The following is a 22,244-nucleotide window of genomic DNA, read 5'->3' as shown; positions in this document are numbered from 1 at the left end:
AAATAATAAAAAAAAATTGAGCAATAATGTTTCCAAAACTTAAGTTTCTGGGATTCTAGTTGTCCATATTCCTTGTCTTTGGCCTCCTTCCCTTGATGCTTCTATACCTCCTACACACTGCAGATACCTCCCTCCAGCCCCACCCCACTTTTTTTTCCATTATCTATTTTATCCTGAATGTTTTCTGTTTTGGGAAGTTTTTTTTTTTGTTTTTTTTTTTTAGTTTTTTAGTTTTTTTTTTTTTTTGACTTTACGTTGTTCTTATTCCTGCACTTCTGTACCTTAACACCAGTTATATTTTGCTTCTCTTGGTCCCAAGCACCAGGAAGTGAGAAAATTAGAGAGGATGCAAATGAGTGCAGATTGATCAAGAGCTTACAACCAGTTTGCTATTAGATGAACGTGACCCATCCTTTCAATCTAGGATGCCAGAATGCCAGGTTGTTTAGGTGTAATTGATTCTGCCTGTGGGTAGAAAGATCAATTTAGTGACTTTCCTAGGTCCTTTTCAGCCCTGTTTTCTGTTATTTTGATCATAGAAAACAGGGACCCAGATGCAGAAATAGCTTGAATAGTATTAGTTGAGTGCTTTTTCCTCCATGTAAAACTTAGGAGACCTGGCAGAAATTGTGTCCATCTTGGCTTACGTATTTATTTGAATTAAAAAAAATGCAATTCCATGATTGCCACTTTTAACATTGACTAGTGTATGAAAAAAAAAAAAATCCAGATTCTTACCTAAGTGCAAGTGGAAGAGAGCTGTATGGCTTTATCAGATATGGGAATAATGTATCGGGGATGAACAAATGCCATTTGCATGTTCCTGCTAGAGGTCCCTCAGCTAGTTCTGTTCAGTGCCTCTGATGTTTCTCATGGGTTTTTATTACCATTGTAGGAATAGCATGCTTTAGCATTTTTTCTAGCTCTCTTCTCCCTGTCTACCCCCCCAGTGAACTGCAAGGCTCTAAATATAGGTCACCCCAGGCAATTAGGGAAGAGTTGCTGTTTTTGAAAGATATTCAGCAGGCAGGAAGCCCAGTTTCCAAATGAGTTATCAGGTGATATGATGTTTGGCCTCAGTCAGAGTGATTGACAGGGGGCCTGCATGTTCACAGATACATTATTTAAACATGGTGAGATATAAGAGATCTTCTGCACTAATTACTTCGAAGGCTGTATTAATCACAAGACACTTTAATACTCAATCAATACTTGCATTTGTCAATGACCTTGTAAATCTCCTCCACTAACTCTGCTGTGTGGCAACAGCAGTTGCTCAACATCTTTGGGGAACGAAAGATCTGGGGTTGCCTGTTTTGTATTACTGTTGCTCAGTGATACCTATTTAACAGGGTCTCCATTCCAGTGTTTAAAGTTCAATTTCAAGGAAATAGGAAGAGGACAGACGTTAAGGCAACCGCGTAGTTGTATTCTAACTGCAGTGTCGTCATTTTTGATGTGAATTGGGAAACAGATATCCTGAAGACACAGACAGCCTGCCACTTCATGTGGCATCAGCATGCTCTGACTTCGCCTGAAGAAAGGACAATGGTGTATTAAGGGTAGAACAGTGGTGTCGTTAACATATTGTATGTTATAGCTGCCCTGTGCGTATTAATGTGAGGATAGAGCAGAGCTTGTCCTAATATCTTTTAAATGTAAGGAATGTGAACCTCGGTACTTATGTCAGCGTAAAGGAAGAAAGTAAAAAAACGTCTGTAATTTCAGATAAGATTGCGCTGCTGCCCAGACTGTATTCAGAAGAGGAAAAGAGGCATCATTTTGGTTTTAGGCACTGAGCAAGGCGAGGGAAACTGACAGGAAAAAACCTTGGGGGTGCACTGTGCTCTTCTACCTCGCTGAAGTGTTTATCTTTTTGTAGAGTTTTTGTGGCTGCTAAATACCGTTGTTTGAGCAGATATTTCTCATATTCCCAGTTGAATTGTACAACTAATAATATTTTTCCTGACTGAGTTTTTTAAAGTATTTTGTAATCTTTACGGTAGTTTACTCAACTTCTGGTATGTGGCAACCAGAAAGTCAATCCTGGGTTGCTCACACGGGTCCCAGAGTCACACTGAGGCTGGAAGGCATCCCTGCCCCATCTGGCCACTACAGCCATCTGTACTGGGGGGCCCAGCACTGGACCCAGTGCTCCAGGTGTGGCCTCGCCAGTGCCGAGCAGAGGGGAAGGATCCGTCCCTCCTCCTGCCGGCAATGTTCCTCCCGATGCAGCCCAGGATGCTGCCAGCTTCCTTTGCCACCAAGGCACCTTGCTGGCTCGTGTTCAACCAGGAAGCCCAGGGCCTTTTCTGCTGAGCTGCTTTCCAGCAGGTCAGCCCCTGCCATGTCCGGGTGCACCAGGTTGTGCCTCCCCAGGTGCAGGACGTGGCTGTGCCCTTCGCTGAACTGACAGGTTCCTGCTGGCCATCTGAGGTCCCTCTGACTGGCAGCAGGAGCCTCACAGATTTGTATCTCCTACAGAGACTTGCTCAAGGTGTGCACTGTTGATGCAGTGCCCAGGTCAGTGATGAAGATGGGAAACGCTGTTGGCCCAGCGTTGACCCCTGGCACGTACTGCGCTTTATTTTTCAGCAACCCAAATGAACGACACAAGATTCTCATGCCAACAGCAATTTCTTTATGCATGGGATCCCTGTTGGTATTTGTTACAACATCCTTCCTTTCACTCTCTAACCTTGATATCACATCTGCAATGCAAAATGCAAAAACATTTGTCATTTCATTAGTCTTTGTAGATGGCCTTTTGCTTAATTTAAAAATGCCTTCCTTTATTGAGGTCAGTGGTTTATTTCTCCATCTGTGGCACAGCAGTTTCGGATGGTGCGCGTAGCCACGTCCCCATGTCTTCCTGGTCTATGTGCATTATGCTCTTTATAGCAATTGTATCTTTACCCTCCTTTGTGTAGAATCCTTGTGAAGAAATCTCATCTGTAGTGTACAAAAATTGCCGTCTACCTATTCCAAATTGCCCCTGCCTGTAGTCACTGCTGTCATCTCTGAAGCTGCTCAGCTGCAGAGAGAGGTGAGTTTAGTGCCTTCCCTCTGCTCTCAGGCCATTTTTCCTATGCTTCTTTTTTATTATTTTATTTTATTTGTGGTCCCTGTCATTCTGCCGGGGCAAAGGGGTAAAGAGATTTGACACTAAGTGCGGGGAAATGCTGTATCTGGAATCTATCTTCCAGACGGCGAAAGAATAAAAATTCATGGCAGGACAGCCGCTGCTGACACGTTCCCAAAGACATATTGCAGGTAGCATTATTTATTGTGGCACGGAGTTCATAGAAGTGCTACCTCAAAGCACCCTGAGAGATCCTAAAAAGCCCATCTCCCATCAGGTAAGGCAGATTTATGGCGGCTGCCGGCGGAGGGGGTCAGGCAGCGCGGCGCAGGAGGCAGCTCCTTGCGGGAAGCCTGGCTGCGCTCCTGGCGGGTGCGGCGTGGTGCGATTGGGCAACGCGGGGCTTGAGCCTGTAATGGTGACCATAAAATTGCAGTGACACGCTGCCTTAGATAAGGAGCGCTGGAGGGAGGGGACAGGGTGCTTTCTGGGAGCAGAAGCACTGGGGGCAAACGCGTGCTCTCATATTTTAGGTTAATGCAGGAGAAGGAGTGGTGGGGGTGGCGTAGGGAGAGATTGATGGTCTCATGGGGGAATGATGCACTCCCTGTGCTGGAGACTGATCGGAGCTTGCAATAATGTGCTGAGACTGAGGCAGGCCGTTTCGACCTCACTTCTGCCCACGGTAGAGCAGGAAGAGGCTGCCTCATTTGCAGCCCTGCAGGCTTGGGCAGGTGCCTACCAGGCTGGGCAGCGGCCAGATGAAAATACTGCTGTGCCACCGTGCCGCTGGGCAAAGGGACCACGCGGCGATGGTGAGCTGAGAGCACCACTTCTGGCACAGATTCTGGGGCAAAGTTCCCGTGAATCAGCCTCCCATGTATCTGGCAGACAGTACCACGTGTGTTTGGCTGTGCAAGCCAGGCACCACAGCAGTCACCTCGCTCATGGATCGCCTTTGCAGGCACAGGCAGGGCAGGGTTGTTCCTGACTCCCTTCTACCCTGTCTGCTGTTATGTCCTTTTCTGCAAATAATTCTGTAGCACGCTCAGAAGTACTGGAATTTTCTAGAATGAGGCAAATCTGGAGCAGCTCTGAGGATCTGAGCTGAAGTTCAGAGCTCATTCTCGAACAGTCCTGCATGACCAGACCACAAGGTGCAGAGCTCTGTAGGTCACGGATCTGAATGCCAGTTACGGGAGGACAATTTTAGTGTTTAATGATTCAGAGAGCATTCTGATATCCAGAGGAAGTTCTGCGAGCATCTTTGGCAGCATGGGGTTCCACCTCATCTTTAGTTTTAGCTGTTGGACGTGTCAGGATTAACAGGTATCAGTAGTTGTGGGAAATGAAATAATAGAGGTGTTTGGGTCATAAATGAGGCTCATTTTAAGGAAGATGTGTATAAGTGGGCATCTTGCTAATTGTCTGCTGATCTGTATCAGTTCAGCTGCTATATTGAGAAGTATTGACACCTTTTTTCCTCCTGTGTTAACTCACTTGAGAAAAATCATAAAGTTAAATAAAAAAAGAAGCAGTCCTTTATAGAGGCTTGTGACCTAGAATTACCTTGAGGCATTTTTCCACGTATTATTTGAACTTTGTCTGCTGTTCTACACCTCTGTTGTCTCACTGCTCTTCTCTCACTGTGGGTGAAATTTGGATTGTAAAGAATTCATTTGCTTTCACAGAATGACATTGCAAGTTCCATGGACAATCAATGTTGCTTCCTGGGCAGTTAAGCAAACTGTGACTTTGTGATTGTGTGGGGCTCGAGGAATGAGTTTGAGAGAATATATTCACTCCATGTTCCTAGCAACCTTATGCTGGGCTGTAAACTTCAGAAATGTTAAAAACTTCAGAGGTCATTAAAGAGCTCTCTCGAGCTATGCGAATATATTACCGATGCCTCATTAAAGGTGAAGTCTCTCTGAACATTGCTTCCCCCTTTCTCTCCTCAATGGTCCCTATTTTCTCACCTATGACAATTTAAAGACAAAGAAGTATGCTTGTCAGGAGCCTTTGGGAACAAATACAGCAGCCAAAACACCAAAGGCAAGAGTGAGCAACAAGTTTTTAAAACTGCAAAAAGTTTTATGAGGTTAGCTAAGCTAAAATCAATGAGCTTGCTTGTCCTAACCACGTGTCTACCAACAGAAATGGATGTTTCTTGAAGCGTTCCCAGATCAAAGAGGATTTGGATATTTAAAGCAGAGGCATTTGTTAGCAGTGGTGCAGGACCCAGCAGCTCTTTCATGACCAGAGGTTTGTGGGGCCTCTTCTGGTGACAGCACCAGCCAAGAGGGCTTCTCCTCTCCTTCCACTCTGACAAATCCAGCTCAGCTTTGGAGGATTCAGCTCCTCCACATCACCTCTCATCCACATCGCCTGCCTTTTCTGGCCTTTGCTGTTGTTGGTTGCTCCCATTCAAGCTCCAGAGCTGGTATTTGCCCCCCAGCTGCTGGTGGCCAAGGCCAACCCCTGGGGAGCCGCAGTGGCCATGTGGTGCTCGCCGTGCGGCCTGCCCTGACGCGGCGCGGGAGGACGCGCTCCAGGCCTGCCTCCCTGCCCGCTGTTTGCCCAGGCCAGCTGCAGGGCAGCGAGGCCAGAGGCTGCCTTCCAGCTTCATAAACCTCTTGTGTTATTCGGAGTCATGATTTCCCCGTTCAGCCGTCTGCGCTTTTCCTTGGGACGGCTAATCCCTCAGCGTGGCTGGTGGAAGCGGCGGTATTGATTTCTGTCTCTCTCTAAACCTCGGCTGTGTTCACCGCTTGTCAGACATCGGCAGGAATATCCACCGGGCCTGAGGGCAGCCACAGAGCAGCCCAGTCAGCTGTGCTGGCCAGGAGGGGATCGGATCGCCTTCAGAGTCGGGGCGAGCCAGCAGGATGTGCAAAAAGTCATCGGGAAGGGGCAGGCGGGATCCCCAGCCCCACGGAGTCAGGCAGGTGGGATCCCCAGCCCTGAAGATGCTTGTGGGAAGCATAAACTGGCACAACACTTCCCGCCTACACTGTAGTCATTAGTAAAAACAACATATGTAAGTGTTGGGCTCAGAGGATTGTATGGCCCATCTGAGGATGGGGCAGGGGCCTCCTACAATGGAGACTGCTAACGCAGTGTGTGTGTGTAGGTGAGGGGGTATCTGGAATCACGGACTTCCCTTTGGTTTGCCCCTGGGTGGCTGCAGGGCCCCAGAAGCCCTGGTTTGCAGCAGCCCTGGAGCAGGGTGTTCGTGGCTCGCTGCAGTCTCAGTGGGCTTTGCAGCCCGTGCCGGCTGTGGTGCTGCCCACGCTGCCACAACCCCGTCCCTGCACTTCGCCTGTCTGAAGGGCTCCTTTATGCGGAAGGGAGCCTAGGATGATTAGGGATGGCTGGGCAGACACTGGGATTGAAGCTTAAGGCTTGTATGAGAGGGCTGAAAGAGGCAAAAAGAAGGATTTTGCATATTTTTAATTAAAATAACAAGCTAGGACCTGTCACTACATAGATTCCTTTGTATCTTGAGTTGCTTTCCCTCTTTTCATCTTTGACTTTTTAGATTAGGCACTCTCAGAGTAGGGATCACATTTTCTTCTGATCTGGAAAATACCTAGCATATTTTGAGGGCTAGCATTGTCTATACAATAAAGAGAAGGGAAAAAAAAACAACACAGAATTGCAGTCTCATTGCTGTCTTACTCCTGTCTGCCATTCTTGTGAGATATTTAGCACTTAAAACAATTGTGCCTAGCATTTACATTATACTTTGGGTTGTTCACAAATTCTTTTGCCACTTCTGAGATCAAAATCGGTATGTCTGTTTTATAAGTTAGGAACAGAAACACAGAAATGTTAACTTTTTCACCCAAAGGCATGGTAGGAATTGGTGGTAGCTGCTGGATTATGTTATTTTGTGTAAACACTGTTATCACTGTCTGAGAATCTTACAGTAGAAAATTAAGAAAAATGGCTAATGTGTCATGCACTTTATTTATAATAAATTAGAAATTAGTACATGAAGTCAGATTTTGCTCCATTCAATGTGCAGGGCTTGGTGTAAGGTGAGCCTGTCAATCAAAGCAATGACGAGTGTATCCCATGATTTAAAATTTGTTCTAACAGTGGCACAACCCAGAAAAACAGATTTCATAAATGAAGCTTGATCTTCTATCCATGTAATTTAGAATAAAACCTAGAAAAGAAGCAAAGCAAACTGAAGTAATTGCAAAATACAAATTTTAATAGATCTAATGCTCTGGAGGATCTCTGTCAGGGGAGCTGAATTTGGATTTGTTTGTACAGATGAGACTAAATGGCATCTGAACACTGCTCCAGGGCTGTTCCACGAGCTCTGTCTGTTGTGAGCGGTATTTTCTGTTTCAGTACAGACCAGCAGAAGTTGGTGTATTAATGGAGCCTGAAGAAGGTTTCCCAAGCAGTAACCTTCTGCTTTCTCAGGTGCCCTTTTTTCAGCTCTCTTACTCAGCATTCCCATGTTTTGTGTGTTACTGGCATCACAAGGCTAGCAGCTCACCCGCTATGGACAGAGGCTGCTTCTTATGGGGACTTCTTCCTTATCGACAAAGACAGCAACATGTTGTGGTCTTCAGGCTCAACAGGACAGGTGAAAGAACACAAAATTCTGTGGCTTGAACCTTTACCTTTACTTTAGACTTTCCCTATCTGTTGCACACGTCCATGAGGTAACTCCTGAGTTTTTCTAGAAATTGCACTAATCATGGCTAATGTTAGTTCCCTGCCCTGATTTCACCCCCTCTTCTGCCATTAATAATAGATTTCCTATCCCTTCTAGCTTTACAGAGGGCAGTCAGCATTTTCAAGCCCCTCAGCTGTCTGTCAGATCAGTAGCATGCCCATCTAGTCTTTAAGCAGCACTGCTGTGTTCTGACCCACGTGGATTTAGCAGGGGATGCTACTAATTCTGAACATGCCCCACGCCGACCCTGAGAGAGGTGGAAGGCTACCAAGGGCTCCACATCTGAAAATGTTAAAAACAGCTCAAAAATGAGCACATCCAGCTGGTGACTCCCACCTGAAAGTTTTGTCCACACTGGTTTGTTGTGCACAGCCAGTGTCTGCTAACTTTGTCAGTGCCCTGTTCATGCACCGCTCAGTGTTGGTGCAAAATTATCTTGGAAAACAAATGAGCTTGGGCACGCGTTGTATCCTGGCAGCAAACAGCTGAACAGGACTGATGTGCCTGTTTGGCAGGGGTGATGAGCACAATGGGACAATCGTATGTCTCCGGGGGGGATAAGAAGTGAAGTGAGCAGATGCCATCAGCATTTCTGGGTTTCCGATCAGGAGATGGCAGACGCTCCTTCAACCAGCTCCATGGTGAAGTGCTGACTTTGTAAAAATTATTAGGGTATTGTTTTTTTTGTTTTGTTTTGTTTTGCTGCTGCTGGCATATAGGATATATAACCTTGGAGAATTATGCCATAATCTTACAAACAGTGAAAACTCAACAAACCCCAGCTGGAGGGCAGTGATGAGAGAAGGCGAGTGGTTGGTCCTTGCTCCAGAGCTGCTGGAGCACCAGGCTGTGGCTCCACAAGGCCCCTCTTCTTCTCCTAGGTTTTCACTGGGTCATATTCAACCCTCCCTCTATAAGACACCGTAAAGATGTTGCATCTCTTTGTGCACCTCATCTTGGCCTTAAGATCTTACCTTTTCCCAGATTTAACAGGGTGGGGAAAAAAATGGCTGCTAGGCCTATAGCTGGTGGAAAAAGTCCTGATGCCTGGCCAAATGGGATTCAACAGATCTGATAGTTTCCTGTGTTGTTTTTCTTTCTTTCAAATACTTGAGAGAGTACTTACAAATTTGTTAATCCATTTTCATGTTCCCTGGATATAATTCACAGTTCTTTTGATGCTCAGATGTGTACTGTGTATCTGGGTGAGTGCTGCCAATGTTTCCTTCTGATCACAGCACTGTTCTGCATTATATTCTATAGCAGATGGCCTTTACCAGGCTGTCCTGGGTTTTCTTTTCAAGATCTGAAGCTTTCAGATATTAATAGCTCTGCCACTAAATATCTTCATACCTCTGATTAGAGATTATTGTTCTTTTCTAATACTTGTCTGGCACTAACAATGTCTGGCTGTTGCTTTTAATTGTCACATCTGCTCCAGCTGCACAGGAGTAATAATGGTCGCAGCCATATGCATAGGTCAAAGAGGCGGCCACTTTTCCACTAAGCCAGGTCCGGGCACCTTATTTCTCCAGAGACGTTGGTCTGAGCCAGCACTTTTATTCCCGAGATGAAAGGTGAGGGCCAGGTTGCGGGGCTGCCCAGCCTCTCCAGCTCCCTGCCCCATTAGCAACTGGGATGCAAGTTTAATAGGGTGAACATCCCTTTACAGCACCACCTAGAATCACATGTTTGATTCGCTCACTTTGATGGTGTGTTCACAGTTACCTTGCCAAGACTCTGATCTTCTTTAGCTGCATGTCCCTTTAAATACCCCATTTCAAATAGGAGCGAGAAAGCGATCTGGTGGAGCTCTTCCCGTCTTTAGGATCTGCGCTCTTATTAAGGCTTCCCCTCGCTTGTATCTATTACTTTCTTCCTTTCTGAAGGAGTCAGCTTGATTCAGTACTTTTGGGACTTGGTGACATTAATGTATCTGTTTTATGTAACACGGAGTCATTATTAGCAGAATCCTAGATCATAAAAAAAGGTATAACAAGAGACAAGGAGGGTTTTTCCCCTTGAAGATAATAGCAGTCATGCTGAAGAAGAGGAGGGCAGGGGTCAGCGAGCTGCTGCCTGATTGGGTGCTCACGCTCCGCATTGACATTTCTGCAGTTTCATCAGAAAGTCTAAATAATCCATGTGAAAACTGAGGGTTATTTACAGAAGATATATACGCACTGCATGAGCCTGTGAGATACTGAAGACATAATCTTGGCTCTTGGTGCCTGCTTTTGTACAGCAATACCCCTGCTGCTGCTGCTGCTGCTGCTGTTGATGTAAAGACATACACAGTCCGAGAGCCAATTCACGCAGCTGGGCAGGGAGCTGAAGTAATGGATGGAAAACATACAAGAATTTGAGAATATTAAAATGAAAACAATGTATGACTTCAAAGAGGAGGAGGGGTAAGCAGGTAGGTAGGTGGCCAGCGTAGTTAGCTTAGCACTGCTCTGGGAACGAGTGAGGGGGGAGAAGGTGAGGTCACCTTATCTCTAGCTATGCATGTGCTGCAGGCTTCCTCTGGGAGGAGTTTAAGGTCTTTATTTCCCAGCGCTGCTTCCCCCTGCCACCCCACCCGCTGCCCCAGCTCGCAGTCATTCTCCCCCAAAATCTTTCTGTCCTCAGTGTTCTGCGCATGCGCTTCCCGTACGCCTGGAGAAGGAGCAGAAGCAGAAATTTCCCTGTGTGGAGGGCTCTGACCCAAAGACCTTGCAATGAGAAGGAGCTGAAGTAGCAGAGGAGGCTTGGGAAGTGTTTTAATGCTGTCCCTGTGTGCTGGCCATTGGGGTCAGGACCTCTGTTTGCGTTCTCCCTGTCAGCCATAGAAATTGCCAGTCGGTTCAGACATCCTTGATTGGCATTTAATATGTTTTTCTACCTTCAGTTTATAAACTGATCCTTATTTACACGTAGCTGAAGTGCCTAATGTGTTGTGTTTGGTTTTTTTTTAGATCTCTGTTTTAATATTTTTGCATTTGTTAGTAAATTGGTTTTGTTTTATATAAATTGATGTGAGTGTTCGGGGAGGGGGAGGATTTGGGATGTTTTCTCTAAAGGTTTTATTAAAGAATCACACACTCTTCTAATAATATAAAAGAAATAGCAATTATACTGTGCACAGCATGACAGCTCCTTTTCACCTCGGTTTCAGCAGCACATTTACTGATGCATTGTAACACGCAGCGGAGGCACTGTGTGCTCGGTGCAGCCGCAGCCGCCCTCCCGCGCCGCACCCCGAGCTGAGATGCGGTGGTGGTCGGGCACCAGGGCTCTGCATGGCTGCGGGGCCTTACTGGGCCAGCAGCTCCGGCCTCAGGTTCAGCAAGGACGTGGGCGATTGTTCATTGCATGCCACAAACCAGTTCGTAAGGGTTCAGAGTAGTGCAGGGCCAAAAAGCTGAGATAAATCCCCGTCCAAAGGTCTGCGGAGTTAAGAGCACTCAAACGGCAAGTGCTTGTAGGTAAGCCGTCAAGCTGGTTGCTCCGTTAGGAAGCCCAAACCCCTTCTTGACATAGTCAGGTGTACTGAATTTTACTAATAATTTTAAAGAAATTTTAAATAAAAGAAATCTCCTGGCTACTTCTCTAGTTATGCTTCTATTCCATGGAAGATTTGACAGTTGAAGTCTTTTCACTTTTGCCCTCTTCCACACACTTAATAGTTCTCTTTTTCACCTGTTTTCTTCATTTTATTCCTAAAAGGAACACAGTCTGCACTGAGCAGAGGAGCTCCCTCTCAGCATGGGAGGTGGTTGGGAAGAGCAGGGCAGATTGTCAGGACGCCGCTTGCCTTGCCTGTTACTCCTGGCTGAGATGCGTGAGCAGTGTATGTGGTTCCTCTCTTCTTTCTCAGCAGTTTTCCTTCCAAAGGCAAGTGGAATGACTTACTCTTCTGGATGTTTGCAGAAGCCAGATTTATGACAAAGAAAGAAGGAAGAACCATTTTCATGTAGTTAACCTTACCAAAAGAACCATAACAAAATGGTGCTTGGCATTTGATCTCCCTGGTCAGGCATCCGCTCGGTGTCGTGAGGTACTGCCGCCTGGCTCTGGGTGCACAGATGGCTGTAGGTCTGCGTGTACGTAGGCTGTAGGCACCCCAAGGTTTGGGGTGCTGTGAAATAACAGTGCTGTCATGAACAAGAGCTGAGATCCCTAACCCTCAGATCCGACAGAATTATTTACATATTATGAAAACTGACATAGTTCCTATCTTCACTTCTATTCCAATTCCTAGCATGTAATACTTTTCACCGCTATCGTGAGAATTAGAAACATTTTTTAAACTGAAGGCTGAGCTTGTCCCATTATTAGGTGAGCCCAGAAGCAGGAGCTTTGGGGAACCCACCAAATAGCATAAGATTAAAGCTCTCCAATAAAATCTTGAGTTGTCAATGCTAGATTTTGGTAAAACGACCATGTTTGCAAACCAAACTTTAGTCCTCAAACTGTATGCTTAGCTGAGTTCGCGAAAGAATAAGTCAATTCTCTGAAGCAAAACACATTCAGAACCATTTGACGTTTTAGTTAGAAACCCTTCTTTCAATTTGCTTTAAGATTAAACTTGTTCACAAGGTCACAGCCTAGGGGGAAATTTTGGAACAAATTTCAAAGCAGTTAATTTGGACATTTTTCAACTATTTAAATGCAAATACAAATGAATAAATAATTTATGCATTGCTTTAACTGAAAAATATTTTAGTTTAAGAATACACAAATTGTCCCACAATTAGTGCGGCTTGTCTACCGAGCAGCTGGCAGTTTGGAAAAGCAAGTTATAAACCTGGGAAAGGGGCCACTTAGCACTCTGTACCTTCTCGGTTGTGTTTACCTTCGTATCTGTTGCTTTGACTGGGCTGCTAGAGGGTGAATTAAGCTGTGACAGTACAATAATATGCACTTTTTAAAAGATTGTAAAACATATTACAAAGTTATTTAAAAATCATTATTATACTATAGTAAAGTTAAATTATATGTTTACATAAGACCTTAATTCTTGAAGAAGTCCAAGCTGTGGAGCCAGATCTATCAGTAGACTCAAGTGACACAGCGATGTTAACTGTAAAAGACGTGTGTGTGTTTATACCAGATGAGGCTTTGGCAAAGTGTGTGCAATGCTATAAATCCGCTGTGACTTAATGCTGCTCTGTAGAAAGCTCCTTCAAGGAAATGCTCTGAAGAAAGGGGGTCCCATGTGTGAGGCGTGTGTGGTGCCAAGGTGGTGGGCGGGCAGCAGCCAGGGTGGCTCGCGGCCAAAATCCCGCTGCAGTGCACGGTGTGCGTGGGTCTCTGCTGCGTGTATCCGGGACTGGTTTTTCATCAAATGCATATCACGAATTTGGATACATGCTAGAGATATAAGTAAAATACTAATTGCCAGTGATGTTAACATTACTATAACCTAGCACAAAGGAACGGATGTCCTCAAATGTGCAGGGAAAGCGGATTGCCACTCCCAAGGTAAATGTGGGTCACACAGTGACCTGGGAAATATGTGGAAATAATTCTCAAGAAAAAAAAAAAATCAGAAAAAGTTTTAAGGAGTTTGTAAAACTGTGTTAAATGGACAAACAGTTGAACAGAATGCTTTAGAAATATTAGGAAAACAGCTATTTTCTGTTTTTCTTCAAAAAGCTTTTGGAGTTGTTCTGTTTTGAAGTAACCTCTTCTCTTCTCTTCTCTTCTCTTCTCTTCTCTTCTCTTCTCTTCTCTTCTCTTCTCTTCTCTTCTCTTCTCTTCTCTTCTCTTCTCTTCTCTTCTCTTCTCTTCTCTTCTCTTCTCTTCTCTTCTCTTCTCCTTTTTCTTGACAATCAGTCTGAAATTAAAGATTTTATTGCATCAGACTGAATATTCTCATCAAACCAGTTATTTTCTTAGTTTTGTTTCAGGAATAAAGATATTTCCATTTAATATGTAGCAGTTTTTATGGTCAGTCATCAAACCAAACTAAAAGTCATTCTACATCTTCTTATCCAGATGTGGTGAGGTTACACTGAGAAACAAAATCATAAATGTGGAAGAGTCAAGGGTCAGTGTGACCCAGTGTTGCAATACCCAGTACTGTTGCATGTCGCTGCGAGTTTCCTGCCTTTTGTCCAGTGGTATCGTTCTCTGGACACTATTATCTCTGGATGGTTTTTTTTTGCTGCTTAATGCTCCAGCAGATTGGGCTCCTTTGCCTTTAGCTATTAATGGCCACAATGAGGCTATTGGTCCCTTCAATTACACTGCAGTGAATCCCTTAATCTCTCTAAGTAGCTGCCCTGGTCTCATCTCATCACGCTCATTACCTCGTGTAGCATCAATGTCCCAATCCTAATCTGGATTTGGAGGTAAATAGTGGTGTTTTTTTTTATTTGTTTTGTTTTTTATTTTTCCTCCACTTTTATTCTACTTGGGTTTGTTGTATAACTAAGGAAACAAGAAGCAATTTTGGTGACACTTGTTTGTAAGACTGCCTGCTTTCTCTGGTACTGATAAGCTGTGCAGAAGGAAGTCTGGCCAACGTGAACTGCATTAAACTGGCAAGGAGCACTGACTCCTCCTGCCACAGACTTCTCCTGTAACTTAGGAAACTCACTTTTTCTCCTTGGTCTGCATTCATCGTTACAGACCGAAGCGTTGATGGTAACATGGGCAGTGTTACCTTGGGCTTGCTTGAAGCAGACGAGGCTGTAAGTGTGCAGCTCTGTGCTCCGTTGGGCTGGGGACATGGGCTCATCTCATAGCACCCTCTGGTCATCCTCAAACAAACTGCAGCACGGGCTCTGCAGCTGGGATGAGTGCAGGTAATCCACCGCTGTCCTGGAGCTTGGGAAGGAAGATGCAGGCTAACTGATTTAAAATAGCAGTGCCAGAATCCTAACAAGATCATTTAACTTTTAAGGGGGAGAAAAAACATTTTTTCATGCATTTTTATTGATTTTCAATATTGTACAAAACCTAGTCATGTAAAGCAATAACACAGAAAAAGATACAATCATTGAAAAACAATTACAGATCAAATGCCCAGCTCTTGGAGTCAAATGCACGCCCAACCCACCCTCTCTAGGTCAGACCTCATTAGTTATACACAGTAAGGGATAAAAACTAGGATTAAAAATGATAGAGCCACAGATTGCTTTGGGTTGGCAGGGACCTTGAAGCCCCCCAGTGCCACCCCCTGCCATGGGCAGGGACCCCTGCTCCAGCCCAGGTTGCCCAAAGCCCCATCCCGCCTGGCCTTGGGCACTGCCAGGGTTGGGACATCCCCAGCTTCTCTGGGCAGCCTGGGCCAGGGCCTCACCACCTTCATCATGAAGAATTTCTGCCCTACATTTAAGCTAAACCCACCCTTTTTTAGTTTAAAACAACTAATGTACCATTACGCCTTGTCCTGTTGCTGCATTCCACGCTAGAGCCCCAGCCCATCTCTGCTGTCGGCACCCTTTAGCTGTTGCAAAGATGCAGTAAGGTCTCCCTGGAGCCTTTTCTTCTCCAGGCCAAATAACCCCAACTTCCTCAGCCTTGTAGTAATTAGATGTCCCGTTGGAATGCCGTACTGGTGCCTTTACCCCCTGAGGTGTCGACACCATCTCTTTCCCTTCCGTCACTGTCTGTTGGCCCATCTTCTCCTCATGCCATCAGAGCGTTGTCCCAGAGCAAAGAATGGGGCGAGCCCGATTCCTCCGTGGGGCGTGGTGTGAGAGGACAGCAGGCAGCACAGCAGCACACGCACATGCAGCTGCCTGCAGGAACGGCTCGCAGGGGATGTGGAGGATCTGCACACCTTCTGTAGCTCCTCAGAAAGTAACCCCAGAGCTCAATAAAATGACTTCATCTGCTGAGTGAAGGAAGACTTGTTGGTATTTCGATGTTTGTGTGTCTGCTACATGAGGACAGGGGTCCAGCCAAGTATATGACTATCCACATAAGTGATGAAGTGTTAAAGAAAAAACAAAAGCAGAACAACTTTCTAGGCTTACTAAGTATTATTGTTGTTTTACCAATTATTTCTAATACAGTTCATAATTCATTACAAATTAGCATAATAATCAAGCTACAATTAAGAACATACATTAAATTGCATTAAGGCATTGTCTTTTTTGAACTGTTTGCTCTTTTACTGTTAATCTGACAAATTCAGTAATTCACAACATCCTCCATGTAATTTGTTTGAATTCGGGAGGTTTTGCAATGGTCTGCACATACAGGTTACAATGATCTGGATATTGAAAACAGGCCAGTTTTAGGAGAGCTAAGTGTTCTTTGAAAGCCAGAGTGCTGCATTTATGGCAGATATTGACCATCACCAAGAACGTGGGAATCACCACCCAAAAATGTTGGGAATGTCACTGGCTTAATATCCAAGATCTGTGGATGGCAGTTTGTCCCTACTCAGGACTTCCACAGCTCCTAATGCTGATCCGGGAAGCAGTGTTTGAATGGTGGCTGAAGGCAGCAGGCCAGGAGCAGGCTCTCGTGGCAGCCGGGGAGGTGCAGGTGCCCCCTGGAAGGCTGGCCGCTGGAAAGCAGGGCCCATCAGCTTCTGGCTCTGTTTCTTTAGGGAAACTACTGATTTTTGCTTCATTTCCATCTCAGGTTTTGAAAGCAATGATACACACCATCAGCCAAGTGCAATCCGGGCAGCCCCCTGCCCTGCAAATATTTACAGGGACAGGGCGTGGGGTGTCGCACAGCTGCACACCGAGTCCTGGCTCTGTGCTTGGGGTGCGGGCAGGGGGACAGCGGTCCCTCCGCTGGCCTTACAGCATGCACTGAGCTCTGCACACCCGTGTGTAGCACAGATGCATCTCGGGATTTTCAGCATCTTGGAGATGGCAGAGTTTTCTTAATTTGCCAGGAAGGCACCGCAGGCCAGGGAGCGGTAACGATCCACCCGCGTGCTGCGCTTTCACGTGCACGCACGGCCTGGAGGCCAAACCGCACGGCCTCCGCACGCTCCAGCGCCTCCACTGGTACTGCTGGCAAAAAAGGAGAGTCCTCGAGCCCTCTCTTGTGAAACAAAAGCTTAATGAAAGAGCAGGCATGCCCCGCTCTCATCCGCGGCTGGTTGTAATTCTTGGCAGGGTGTGACGTGCCCATCCTCCCGAATTAGCGCGGGGCACGCGGCATTTAGCATGGTGCTAATTGCCATCAGATGAAAACAAGCGGCCCCAGTATGTGGGCACGCGGCGAGACAAAGCGTGTGCAGGCGCCTTTCAGCACCGTGCCCGGCGGCCGGCACAAAGGCCGGAGGACGCTGCCCGCATTGCTCCCCGCAGCGGGCAGGGTGCCCAGCAACCACCGCCTGCTCCCCGCCGCCCGCGGCCCTCGCCACGCGCTTTGTTCCCGTGCCGGCGAGGAGGCCTCCGGGTTAATTCAGCGCCTGCATTGTTAGCTGCTCCGTGCGTGCTGTACGGGGGCTGCTCTGCTGTAAAACCGCAGCGGCGGCTGATGAACAGGGCTAGGGCTCGGTCGCAGCCCGGCAGAAGGGGTTGCTGCGTTCATCCTGAGCCCCAGGAGAGGAGCGGGCAAGTCCACGCGTAGGGAAGAGCCCTGCGCCCACCACAGCCCTCCTGCAAAAGGCAGCTGTGTGCATGGGGCTCCTGGCCCCTCTCCCCACATCTCCCCAAAAGTGGGGGACCCCCGGTATCACCAGTGGGCCGTGGAAGCCGCTGCAGCCGTGCGCCTCCTGCCAAGCCAGGGGCAGGAACAGCGAGCCCCCAGCCCCTGAGCAGAGCGCTGTCCTCTGGTGCTGTTCTGCTCAGAGCAACCTCAGGACCCACACCCAGCCCAGCCCAGCCCTGCAAAAAGGATTTCCTCAGCTTGGAGGAAGAGCCAGTTTGGAGGGCAATTCCCAAAGGGGGGAGGTGTTTGCTCCCCGTTCTGCCAAAAGTGAGGGGGGGTTTTCCCATGTGTGGCAGAGCCTTCAGGAAAAGAAATATTTCTTTCATCTAATCTGGCAGAGGACAGAGTAATGTATTCTCCTGTAACTAATCTGGTAGCAGCAATAGGACTGTTGTCTCATCTCCAGTACCACTGCCGAGGCTGGGGGAATCTATCCTCAAAGTATCTGCCAAAGTCCAAGTAATTAATCCTGTTATATGGCCAAAATGAGAAGCCTGAGCTTTCTGTTTCTCTGCTCTTCCTCTAAGGATTCCCTGAGGATGGAGGATGCTATTCTACGAGCAAAAAAATGATATGCAGACTTGGAACTTAACCTTTCCTCTCCCGCTAGCCCGCATGCTGCCAGTATCTTTTCCCAAGTCAAGCCCTTTACTACAGCAAGTAAAGCTTTCCCTGTTAGTTAAAACCAGTTTTCTCTTTAGCCAGGGCTGTGCACTTGCATTTTATCACCCCGTCGCTGATTTCTGTGAGTGTTTTCAGGAACTCTTTGCTGATAGTTTTAAATTTGACTTTCCTGAAAAACTGTGTGTGTTAACAGCGTTATCTCTGTGCCACTTCGCTATCTGCTCTCTCTGGGTTATTTATGAGTATGCTGGAGCAGTGCAGAATCTTCTGCTCCCCTCCCTTGCCAACATTTTGTTTGTACCCTCTTTCCCCTATCTTTTCATCAGGAATTCACCGCAAGATTAATCCCTTGTGCTCCGTGACAGTTTAGTTTCCTTAAGAATCTTTAGTGAGGGATGTCCTAGCAAAGCTTTGAGAAAATCTGATCCCGCTGTATGAGACCCAATCACCCGTATTAGCGGGGCTGTTGCCTCTGTCGGACAGCTTGGATTTATACAGACGAAGCTTCCCTTGGCCTTGTGGCTCCTCCCACAACACCGTGTCCACTCGTGGCTGCTCATTCAGATCTGTCTTACTGTTTTGTATCATTTTGCTTGTTCTCAAAATTTGACTTTCTGGTCTATAGTTCCCATGCTCACTCCCAAAGTTCATTTTAAGGATTTGTCACCTTCCAATTCTCAGGAAGGAAGGAAGGTCAAGGAAAGAAGGGAAGAAAGTTCTGCAATTTCACATTTGAGCTCTTTTAAAACTCCTGAGGAAGTCCTGTCTGCTTCTGGTGATTTGTTACTCTGGTATATGAACCTTCCTGACCTCCTCCATAGCGAGCATCAGTGCAAAGAATTAATTTAATTTTGCTGCTGTACCCTTATCTTTCTTAATTCCTCCCTTTACGCCTTGATCATCTATCAGCTGTTCTGGGTGACTGACAGGCTTCCTGCTTTTGTGTTTGTAAAGTTTTTATTAGCTCTCATAACTCTAACAATTGTTCTTCGGGATCTGTTTTGGCTCTGCCTTATCACGGTTTTACTTGGTTTCACTTGTTAGATTTATGCCCTTTTCCATTTTCATTGTTTGGAAACAACTTCCATTTTTCTGAAGGTATCTTTTATTTCAGAAAGCTTCCTTCTTCTGTTGTTTATGTTTAGCCCAAGCCTTGAATCAGAGCCGTCGCAGCTTTTCACTTGCAGTGCCTTGGACACGTCCGTGCCCCATGGTTGTGCCGCTGTGCACTACTCACTGTCAGCCAGGGTGAGACAGAGGCAGCACCATCAGCACACCCCTGCCCTCGGTTTGCAGGTTGCAATCTCTGCTGCAGACCGATCCCGTAATGATATCAGCTGGCTTGGCTTTCTGTCTCAACCCCATGCTAGAGTCCTGCATGCTTTTTCCCCCTGCTGCCCAAGTGGTTAAACAAGACTCTGAAAGAAAGTAAATGGTAAAATACATTCAAATGTATGGTTAGGTAGACAGAAGAGCAAAAAATTGAGAAGAGGGAAACAAGATGTCTGAAAGTCCCATTCGTAATTTCACAGCAACTGCAGAGGTGTGAGTGCAGCAAGAACACCAGGGAAATGGAAGAGGTCCCCTCCCTGCGGTCTCCTGCCATGGCTGCTCCAGCACGTCCCACCTTCTGTGCAGTGATCCCTCCAGCTGCCTGAACTATGCACTGGAAGTCATGCTTTCTTTGGGAAGCTGAAGGCTTGTCCTGAATCCAGCTGTTTCTCCTAACTCTTAATCATATTTGTTTTCATTCCTTATGCACCTACTCCCCTGCTTGTTAGCAGTGCTGAGCTGTAGTGGTTAAAACAGAAAAATGAGACCAAAGAACTTCTCTCTTTGCTGACAGACAAGTCAGAGAAAGGCCTTGGTACAGGTAAACCTGTAGGTTTTCCATTGGCAAAGCCACATATGTGTAGCTGATGCAATTCTTCGTATATTAAGCCAGGCAGCTGGGAAGAGCACTGAAAAGTGAATGGGAAAGTGCAGCTCCCTGTTGCAAAATGTACTGATCGTATAAATGTGCTGTCGGTCAACCTGCAGTCACAGGAGAGGTAGAACAATAAGGACTGTTGACTGAATTTGAGCCAACACAAATAAAATATATTATTTACTCTATGCTATGAACAAACTTGTGGTTATTTTGGTGTGTTATTCCAAAGTCTTCAGTATTCCTTATGCACTTCATATTCTTTCCTCTGCAGGCGCTGATCTGGAGAGTTTGTACCAGCTTTTTCCAGTCTGAATAGGAACCATCACTCCATCTCCACTCGCTGGTGCTGGATCTTGCTCCATTATCTTCACATTTCCATACTGAGGTAGGAAGATCTTCTATGACCTGATTTTCTTAAGCCTTGGAGAAGTGATTTTTGTGTTGGTGGCCCTCCTGGGATGTGTAATATAAATAACATGGATTAAAAGAGATGTGATTACATGTAATACAACCATGCGGTTCTCAAACAGAGATTTTAGAGTTCTTTGTGTCATTTATCCTCTGCCATTCTGGTGAGCAGCGATATTTGCTTGCTCTTTCTTCTAATGGCTGTATGTTGTGGGTTTTGTTTGTTTTTTGTTTTTTTATAAATGCTATGTGCTTGAAGTGTTTCTTTGCACCCGACTTGTTGGATGGTAATTTTACATCCTCTTATTTTCCATGTTGTAAGATGAATGAAAAGGTGTTTTTTGAACAAGACCATCCATAGCACATTGTTTGTTTTTTTTTTCTGGATGTCTTCAAGCTGATACCTCGTCAAGTTATAGCTCTATGGGGGCTTGTGAGTAACCATAGGGACTACTCTATTTAATTATTTATCTTGGTCATAACTGTTAGTTTCTATCATTAAAGAACAGGCCAAATGATTAGTATCCTTGGCTTAATCTTCTTAGCAAGAAAGCCGTCCCTTGAATTTCTGCCATAATCAAACAGTCATAAGGAAAAATGAGGAAAATAAGACTTCTGGCCTGTTTCATATTGCTTGTGAATTGTTGAAAATAAATCATATTCAAACGGTCTGTTTCAAGTCTTAAGTATCCAGTTTTCCAAAATTATGGTAAATGATGTGCTGGCAAAAAAAAAAAAAAAAAAAAACATGGTGAAAAAGCAACCTTCGCTTCTGACTAGTCTTGATGAGTCTCTCGACCTTCTCCATTAGATTTGGCATTGAAAAAGTACCTATTGTCCAAATGTAATAATTTCATTCAAAATTATTTTTTTGTGTAGCTAGAATTCACTGAGTCACTGTAAAGTACCTGTTTTTAATTTATCTGTATATCTTGAGTCAGAGAGTCATTCATAAAATCTGGGATACTCTGTAGTATCAAACTATCTTTGTGTAATACTGATAGCAATAGCGATATTAATGGTTGGTTTCGTGAAACACTTATCAGTATCCTCTATCTAGATTAAAAAATGGAAGGTGTAAGTTTGGATTTAGATTCTTTCCTTATTTACTTGTTTGGTTGTTTTTTTTTTTTTTTTTAAACCCTTGAGGAAGATTTCTCTCTTGCTTTCTTCATATGTTTCTATCTGAAGTATTTTGTTTACAACCTAAGTGCACACTTCAATTTCTTGAGAATCATCAGGCTTATAAATTAAATGGAAACCTTGGGAAGTTCTGCGATGTGCAAAGACATTCATTCTCTTTGCATTCTTAAAATCTGAGAAGATCCCAAGGAAAGCGTCTACTTTGTCCTGTTTAGACAGGAAACTTTTCAGGCGTTTGTATCCTTTGTGTGTGGTGTATGGCGATCTTCAAATGTTGTAAACTGAATCCAAAGACCTGAGTGAGGAATGTTAACACTGAAAATCCACCTTCCCCAAGCTTGAACTAATATTCTTGACTTTGATCTGGGAATGAGAGAGAAAGAAAGATGAATCACAGAAAGAACAGAAAAGCAGGCAGAAGGTAAGAGATGGAAGAGAAAGAAAGATAAAAAGAGGCTGAAATGGAGAAATTTTGAAACATTTCAGGAAGGTTACAGTGTGTGTTTTTTGTGCCTTTTTCACACTATTATGTCTTGACTAATTTTGTCGTATTGTAAATACGATGCTAGAACATACTAGAACATACTAGGTAACTTTGTGGATGGTTGGTTTGGGCATCTCAGTTAAACTGCAGTGTTTGATTCTATGGAAGCAACATCTGTAAATACATATGGTGAAAAACAAGCCAGCCGTAAAGGATTAGTAGGGAAATACTTCACTGCAAGTGGAAGTAAGTCAGAAGA

The 22,244-nt window shown here is 45.3% G+C and overlaps 1 protein-coding gene across 1 annotated transcript in view; it reads left to right on the top strand.

The window, feature by feature from the left end:
* The window catches only part of ZFHX3 (zinc finger homeobox 3), a 473,005-nt gene that overhangs the window by 200,596 nt on the left and 250,165 nt on the right, over positions 1-22,244 (top strand). The window contains exon 3 of the mRNA XM_084532975.1: positions 20,222-20,335. The gene's annotated coding sequence lies outside the window, so the exon portion shown is untranslated. The remainder of the gene's footprint in view (positions 1-20,221; positions 20,336-22,244) is intronic.

This window comes from Aythya ferina, assembly GCF_964211825.1.
Source record: "Aythya ferina genome assembly, chromosome: 12".
In the NCBI taxonomy this organism is placed as follows: Eukaryota; Metazoa; Chordata; class Aves; order Anseriformes; family Anatidae; genus Aythya; species Aythya ferina.
The sequence above is the reverse complement of the archived record's forward strand: the minus strand, read 5'-3'. Positions and strand labels throughout refer to the sequence as shown.